General features: G+C 38.2%; 1 pseudogene; it reads left to right on the forward strand.

The window, feature by feature from the left end:
• Positions 1–217: 217 nt before the first annotated feature.
• LOC148777619 (large ribosomal subunit protein eL42-like) lies at positions 218–745 on the forward strand (annotated as a pseudogene).
• Positions 746–8,063: the final 7,318 nt, after the last annotated feature.

The following is an 8,063-nucleotide window of genomic DNA, read 5'->3' on the forward strand; positions in this document are numbered from 1 at the left end:
CCTAATACAGTTATACATCATTAAAGTAACATTTTTTGTTTCTGTACCCTATTTTAAATGTGTTACTCTATAACGTACTCTATAAGATATTCTATAGTTTTCACGAAATCATCCACAAATTTAATACAATCCCAATTTTAAATCCCAATAGCAGCTTAAGAGCTTTCTCTTTTTTTAATTTTAGAAATAAGCAGGGGCTGGTATCGCTCTCGCAAACATGGTGAACGTTCCAAAAACCCGCCGTACTTTCTGTGAGAAGTGTGGGAAGCAACAGCCCCACAAAGTGACACAGTACAAGAAGGGCAAGGATTCTCCGTCTGCCCAGGGAGAGCGGCGTTATGACAGGAAACAGTGGCTGTAGTGGACAGACTAAGCCGATTTTCCGGAAAAAGGCTAAAACTACAAAGATTGTACTGAGGCTTGACTGTGTTGAGCCCAACTGTAGATCAAAGAGAATGCTGGCTATTAAGAGATGCAAACATTTTGAGCTGGGAGGCGATAAGAAGAGAAAAGGCCAAGTGATCCAGGTTTGAGCTTAATATTTTGTTTTATTATGAAGACAATAAAAATTTGAGATCGTTTAAAAAAATAAAAAAGAAAGAAGCAAAATTACTTCACTCAGAGGGGGAAAAACTATAAATATCAAGAAAATAAGGGGGGGATTCATAAAGAAATTGTGTAATCAGATATTAAAATATAAAGCAAAAGTAATAAATATAGGATGGTAATAGAGTAAGAATAAACAGTCGTGGAACAGAATTCAAAGCCTGAGTAAATATAGGAGTATTTCCCATACTTAAAATATGGTAAATCAAGAAAAGATTAGTTCAATAAAGTAAGGATAATGAGCTAGAAAAATCATTAGAATTTTACCTTATTCATCATCCCAGAACAAATTCCAAGTGGATTTATGATTAATTGTAAAAATTGAAGCCAAGTTTTCAGTATATATTTTGTTAGCATATAATCGGGATAATCTCTAGTAATCTCTGCAAAAATTTTAAATGTTAACACCTTTTGATACAGCTTTTTAATTCTAGAAATTTATCCTATAGAAATAAAATCTATGTATAAAGATAAATATGGATAATATTGCATTGGAATGTCAAAAATTATATACACATGTGGAATAACAAATAAAGAATGGGATACCAGGCATTCTCAAAGGGGTGATACCACAACCAAGGAGGAGAAAATTGGTTCCTGAGGAGACAGACCATTTTAATGTGTAAAGCACAAATATGCATAAGGCACATAAACAGGTATACAGTGTATATGCGGTATTGAAATGTCATGAGGTGGGTGATGATTAAAGGGCGAAAAGTCTTAGTGGATAATGATGAAAAAAAGACTGAGAAAAACTGACCTATGCAATTTGTTGTAGATTTGTGCAACTGTTGAAAAAAGAATGAGGTAGATGTATGTACATTGACAGCAAAGGACGCCCAAGATGCATGATGCTGTACATGCATATAATATAGAGTAATATACACAGTGTAATATATTTGATATATATTTATAATTATGTATATACTTACATGTCACATATAAGGTATTGACGGTGTTTATCTTTGGGGTAAAAATTACAAGAAATATTCAATTCTGGACTTCCATGGTGGTACAGTAGATGGCAATCCACCTGCCAGTGCAGGGGACACAGGTTCAATCCCTGGTCCAGGAAGACTCCACATGTTTCAGTGCAGCTAAGCTCATGGACCACAGCTCCTGAAGACTGAGCACCTAGAGCCTATGCCCCACAACAGAAGAGGCCTCCGCAATGAGAAGCCCATGCACTGCAGTGAAAAGTAGCCTCCGCTCACTACAACTAGAGAAAGCCCATGCACAGCAATGAAGACCCAGTGAAGTCAAAAAAATTAACTAAATTTTTGAAAAGAAACATTCAATTCTATGTTAAGTATTGTAATATTTACCTTTTTACAACAGTGTTTTAATAAAGAAAACATAAGCTGTAAGAATAAATGAATATTAGAGTGAACAGTTTTATAGTCTTGTGGTGAGAAAGAACTTTATAAACATAACCCCAAAGCCCAAAACTATTAAAGCTTAAACTATATAAAATTAAAAATGACTGCATGAAAAAACAACAACAAAAACAACCCCCCACATATACCATAGTTGACGCAATAACAGAATAGAAAATATTTGGAATATCTATGATAAAATGTATATGTCATTATATACATGTAAGAGCTCTTACATGTCAATAAAAAGGCTCAACACCATAACCAGCAAACCTGGTAAAGAACATGAACAAGCAAATAACACACACACTCTACAAATGATTACTAAGCATGTAAGAATGTTTTTATTATTGCTAGTCAGGAAATACAAAAAATCCCAACAAAGAAATAACGTTTTCATTGGATAAGCAATGTAGCAACACCTACAAAGCTTGGTGTTGGCAGAGAAGTGAGAGGGAGGGTCCTGCAGGGATATGAACAGGTTCAGCCTTTCTGAGTGCAGTCTGATAACATGTACCAAAATATTAAGTACATATACTTTGAACCAGAAGTGATACTTCTAGGAATGAATTCAAAGGTGATAATCAGATAAATGAGAAAATGATTTGTTATATTAGCTATTAAAAAAATTGGAAACAACTTAAAGTTGTTTAAACAAACTTATTAAGAGACTAAATACAATTTTGAGTGAAAAGAGCTTGTTACAAAGCACCAGGTTCTTTGTGATCTTATTTATATAAATAGGTAAACACATACAGAAATAATTTTTAACCAAATGTTAGTAATGGAAATCTCTGGTGGGAGTGTGAGTAAGTTTCAAGATTATGCAAAAGCAATACTAGCATGAATTCCTGAGTACCCCCACTCAGCTTTTTTATTTACAGGAGTTCCCTGGTGGCCTAGTTACTAGGATTTCAGGCTTTCACTCATCAGTGAACTGAGATCCCACAGGCTGCAACAGAAATTTGTTTTGGAATAATAACATACCTATCAGATAAATGTTTATTGCTAGTTAATAGATGTAGCAAATATTAATATATGAAAGATGCTGATAATTGCCTACCAGTTCACATCTTTTTCTAAAGTAACTTGTTTTGAACACAGATCTTTTCCCTAAAGGACCATTTACTATACCATATACCTACTATCACCATCATTGATGGGGCCAGGCAATGTAGCACTGTACCCAATAGCAGTCCCCCTTCTCCCTTCTTCCATTCTCATAGAAAATTGTATTCGTCTGATACCTAAACAAAGCAAATTGCTGTTATTTAGTCACTAGGTCGTGTCCGATTCTTGCAACCCCGTGGACTGTAGCTCACCAAGCTTCTCTGTCAATCGGATTTCCCAGGCAAGAATACTGGAGTGGGTTGCCATTTCCTTCTCCAGGGGATCTTCCCAACCCGAGGATCAAACCCATGTCTCTTGCATTGGCAGGTGGATTCTTTACCACTGAGCCACCAGGGAAGCCCAACAATAACAACAACATCCAAATGCACTACACTCCCTCCTCAGCCTAAGAGGATTAATCTTGATTGCTGTAAATCATTCATGATAATTGCCGTTTCCCTTGCCAACTCTGCCAATGAGATGCCAAGGAAAGTCTGCTGGAGGCCTTCTGGGAAAGTTGCTCTTTAAAAGGAACAGATGAGAGCTTCCCCGGCACAACTACTGACGCCCTCTCGCTGCAACTACTGAAGGCCCAGTGCTCTGGAGCCTGTGCTCTGCAACAGGAGAAGCCATCCCAACGGGAAGCCCACGCGCCACAACTGGAGAGTGGCCCCCACTCCCCACAGCTAGAGAAAAGCCCATGGGGCAACAAGGACCCAGCATGGCCAAAATCAAATAAAATTAAATAAAAGGAACACGTGATAGGCACAGTTCATTTCCTGTTTCCTGGTGTTGTCAACCCCTGAAACTGTGGCAGGCATCTTAGAACAGCGAAAGAATCATCAGCTTCGGAGGAAAAGCCAACATGATGAGGCTGACAAAACAGAAAGATGGAAGGAAGCTAGGTCCTTGAGGCACTGAACACAAGTCCTATCTCCATATTGTTATATAAAGTAGTAAATATTTGAACAAGTTTGAACTGGATTTTCTTTTACTTTCAGCCAAGAGCATCACAACTGATAAAAGCACATTTCTGACTCAAGAGTAGCCAATCTCTCAGCTGACCAGCTGGACACAGAAAAATACAAGGTGTCCATCACATTAATGCCAAGAATGGAGCTAAAGTCCTCACACTTCTACTTAAATTTGGAAAAGTTAGTACCTTGGAAAATATCCCACTTCCTTAAAGAAAGATATAGACCTTGTCACCTGGAGCCTAAACAGCATAATAGATGCTTTACATCTCATATTACCTGTCTGGCTACCCCTATAATAAACTAAACAAGAAGCCCCCAAAAATCATAGCTCTAGAGTTAGAAATATATGCAAATGCTTACCCAGAGAAGTGTCATCATCTCTTGTATCCCTCCCACTCTGTTCCCACCCTCCCTCTATAGGTAAGTTTAGTAAGGTAAACTTACTAAGTATAGGTAAGTTCATTAGTTTCTGGTTTATTCTTCCAATGTATCTTTTTGTAAAAAATGAGCAGATACAGGTATATTTTATCTCCTTATTTCCTACCCCAAATGTATCAACTATTTTTTTTTTTTTGCTCTATTCACTAAATAGTAAATCCTGAGAATCAGTCCACAGAAGCTGCCTCATACTCTGTTATGGGCATAGGACTCTATTATGTGCATTCGATCTGTCTCTTACGTATACATATTTATGTTAACTCCAACATTTTGCAATTACAAGTACACTGAGATATATAATCTTACACATGTGTAGTTTTGTATTGTTAGAAATGTTTCTTCAGGATAAATTGCTAGTGAATTGGGTCAAAGGGTAAATTCATATGTAGTTTTCTTAGACATTGTCAAATCCCCTTCTACAAGACCAGTACTATATGATTTCATTTATATGCTGAATCTAAAAAGAAAGACAAATGAACACATACAACAAAACAGAAACAGAATCATAGATACAGAGAACAAACAGGTGGTTACTAGAGGAGAAGTGGGTGGAGGGAAGAAAGAAATAGATGAGGGAGATTAAGAGGTATAAACTTACAGTTGCAAACTACATGAGTCATGAGTATGAAATGTACAGCGTGGGGAATACAGTCAACAACTAAAGACTATCTTTGTATGGTGACATATCATAACCAGACTTACTGTGATGATCATTTTGAAATGTACAGAAAAAAATCACTATGTTGTGAAATGGAAAAATATAATGTTGTGGGTCAATTATACTTCAAAAGCAAACACACAAACTTGTAGAAAAAGAGATCAGATTTGTAGTTACGAATTGGATGAAAGCAATCAAAAGTACCAATTTCCAGTCATAAGATAAATTGGAACAAGGGATATAATATGCACCAAGATAAATACAATTAGCACTGCTCTACGTTATTTGAAAACTGTTCAGAATAAATCCCAGGAGTTCTCCTAACAATTTTTTTTTCTTTTTTCTATTTAATTTTGTACCTATATGAGACGATAGATGTTCATTAAACATATTGTGATCATCATTTCATGATATATGTGAGTCAGATCATTTTACCTTAAACATATATAGTGCTGTGTGTCAATTATTGGGTTTCCCTTGAGCTCAGATGGTAAAAAAAAAAAAATCCGCCTTCAGTGAAGGAGACCTTGGTTCAATCCCTGGGTCGAGAAGATCCCCTGCAGAAGGGAAAACTGGAAGAAAAATTAAAAATAAAAATATAATCAGTTATGATGTTAAATTAACTAATTAATTAAAAATTTAAAAATACAACAACCGTAACCATCATTCATGTCTATTTTTACACCCTAAAATTGATACTTTTCCGAAAAGAATTTTAAGTGGAACCCCACAGAACTATAAGCAACCTTTGTTTTCATGGTTTTGATTATGTGGATTTGGAACCAAGTGGATTTTCTATTGGATTTTTCTTTTTTTTTTTTTTGGCAGCTATGCTTTGGAACAATGCGGTTGAAAACCTGCAAAAAGGCAAGGTGCGTGTCCAAAACATGTAGTCAGTCTGGCTGTCACCCTGAAGCAGACTATAGCGGAGATATGCCCTGAGGATAACCACTCAAAGTTAGAGCCACACATCCCTGTCATTATATTGTCTCAAAGACTGGCTGTTGTGTTTATCTTCCCAGCAAAGTGTGTCTTAATTTCATTCACATATTTTCATCATGTAAGAAAATAATTTCCACTTTTGGAAACTTTGGCACAGAGAAACAAGGAAATACTAAATCTATGGGTGTGAAACGAAATGTCACCAAGAGATACGTGCAAGAAGACAGCACATCGCAGATGCTCCCTGAGTCTGATAAATGCACGCTGCAAATCCCGAGAGGTTCAAGGATGTTGAGTGAGCAGAGTGAATAGAAGGCATAGGCCTTTTTTTTTTTCTCTCATAGCTTCATTTTATTTTTTTATTTTTAATTGGAGAATAACTGCTTTACAATGTTGTGTTGGTTTCTGTCATATAAAAACACGAATCTGCCTGAGAAAACCGTAACTCGAAAAGACACATTTACCCCAGTGTCCATTGCAGCACTATTTATAACAGCCAGGACATGAAAGCAACCTAAATATCCATCAACAGAGGAATAGATAAAGAAGGTGTGGTATATGTATACAATGAAATATTACTCAGCCATTAAAAGGAACAAAGTTGAATCATTTGTAGTGATGTGGATGGACCTAGATTCTGTCATACAGAGTGAAGTAAGTCAGAAGGAAGGCACAGGCCTTTAACCTTCACTGTGTCCTTACCATCCTCAGAATCCTAGGCAACAAAAAGCACATCTGTCAATGAACAAAGGGCGGGCTAGGCACTAGTGGTAAAGAACCCACCTGGCGAGGCAGAAGACGCAGGAGTTGTGAGTTTCATTCCTGAATCAGGAAGATCCTCTGGAGAAGGAAATGGCAACCCACTCCAGTGTTCTTGCCTAGGAAATCCCACAGAGAGAGGAGCCTGGCCGGCAACAGTCCATAGAGTCGCAAAGAGTCAGACACAACTGAAGCAACTTAGCACACACACAATGAACGAGAATTGTGGAACCAGCCACAAGGCGTAGCTTGTTTTTTAAGGAATCGAGCGACTCGTCAGTGTCTTCCTCTCCCACCTCCTCACAGCCACTTGCCTGGCCAGCTGTCACGGAAGGGCCTCCACGCCACCAGCCAGGACAGGTGGAAGAAAGCGCCCTGCTGTCATCTAACCACGTTCCCTGTGTATGCCACACCTCTTCTGTCTCTGCTCTCTCTTGCGCGCGCGCTTTTGACCTCCACTTCTGTTGGCTGGTATTTCCACAAGCCCGCTGTGGTCCTCTCCTACCCAGGCTGACACAGGCTGGGTGGCATTCTGGAAACAGCACAGACTCTGGACCGAAAAACGTAGGTTTTGGCTCTTGGCTCTGCTTTCATGAGCTTTACAACCTTGGACATATCATAATAGTCCTTCCAGGTCTCAGTTTTGTCATCTATAAATGGGGATAATAAGATCTTCTTTGTAGAGTTGTTGAAGGATTAATAACAATGGTTTTGGTATCTGACACATAAGTAGCTCAATAACCAATAGCTGGTAGTGATGGTGGTAATGGAATGAGGAGAAAAGGAACTTCAGCTTCCTGCCTCAAAGGGCTACCCTGGTGGCTCAGTGAAAAAGAATCTGCCTACAATGCAGGAGACACAGGAGATGTGGGTTTGATCCCTGAGTCGGTAAGATCCCCTGGGGGAGGGCATGGCAACGCACTCCATTATTCTTGCCTGGAGAATCCTATGGACTGAGGAGCCTGGTGGGCTACTATCCACAGGGTCGTGAAGAGTCAGACATGGCTTAGTGAGTGAGCACGAAGGGGCATAAAAGCTCCACGGACTGAAGACTAGAAAGGTATCTTTATACTTTCTATTTTTAATCATCTAATCTGTGCTTCCTCGATTTAAAAAGGAGATTATCTTAAAGGTCTTTTCCAATATTAAAATTCTAGTTTTAATGGCAAAAATTAAACAGATGTCTACTAAAGGCCT

Source organism: Moschus berezovskii, chromosome 6 (assembly GCF_049115385.1).
Source record: "Moschus berezovskii isolate FMDL1 chromosome 6, NW_MosBer_1.0, whole genome shotgun sequence".
NCBI lineage: Eukaryota > Metazoa > Chordata > Mammalia > Artiodactyla > Moschidae > Moschus > Moschus berezovskii.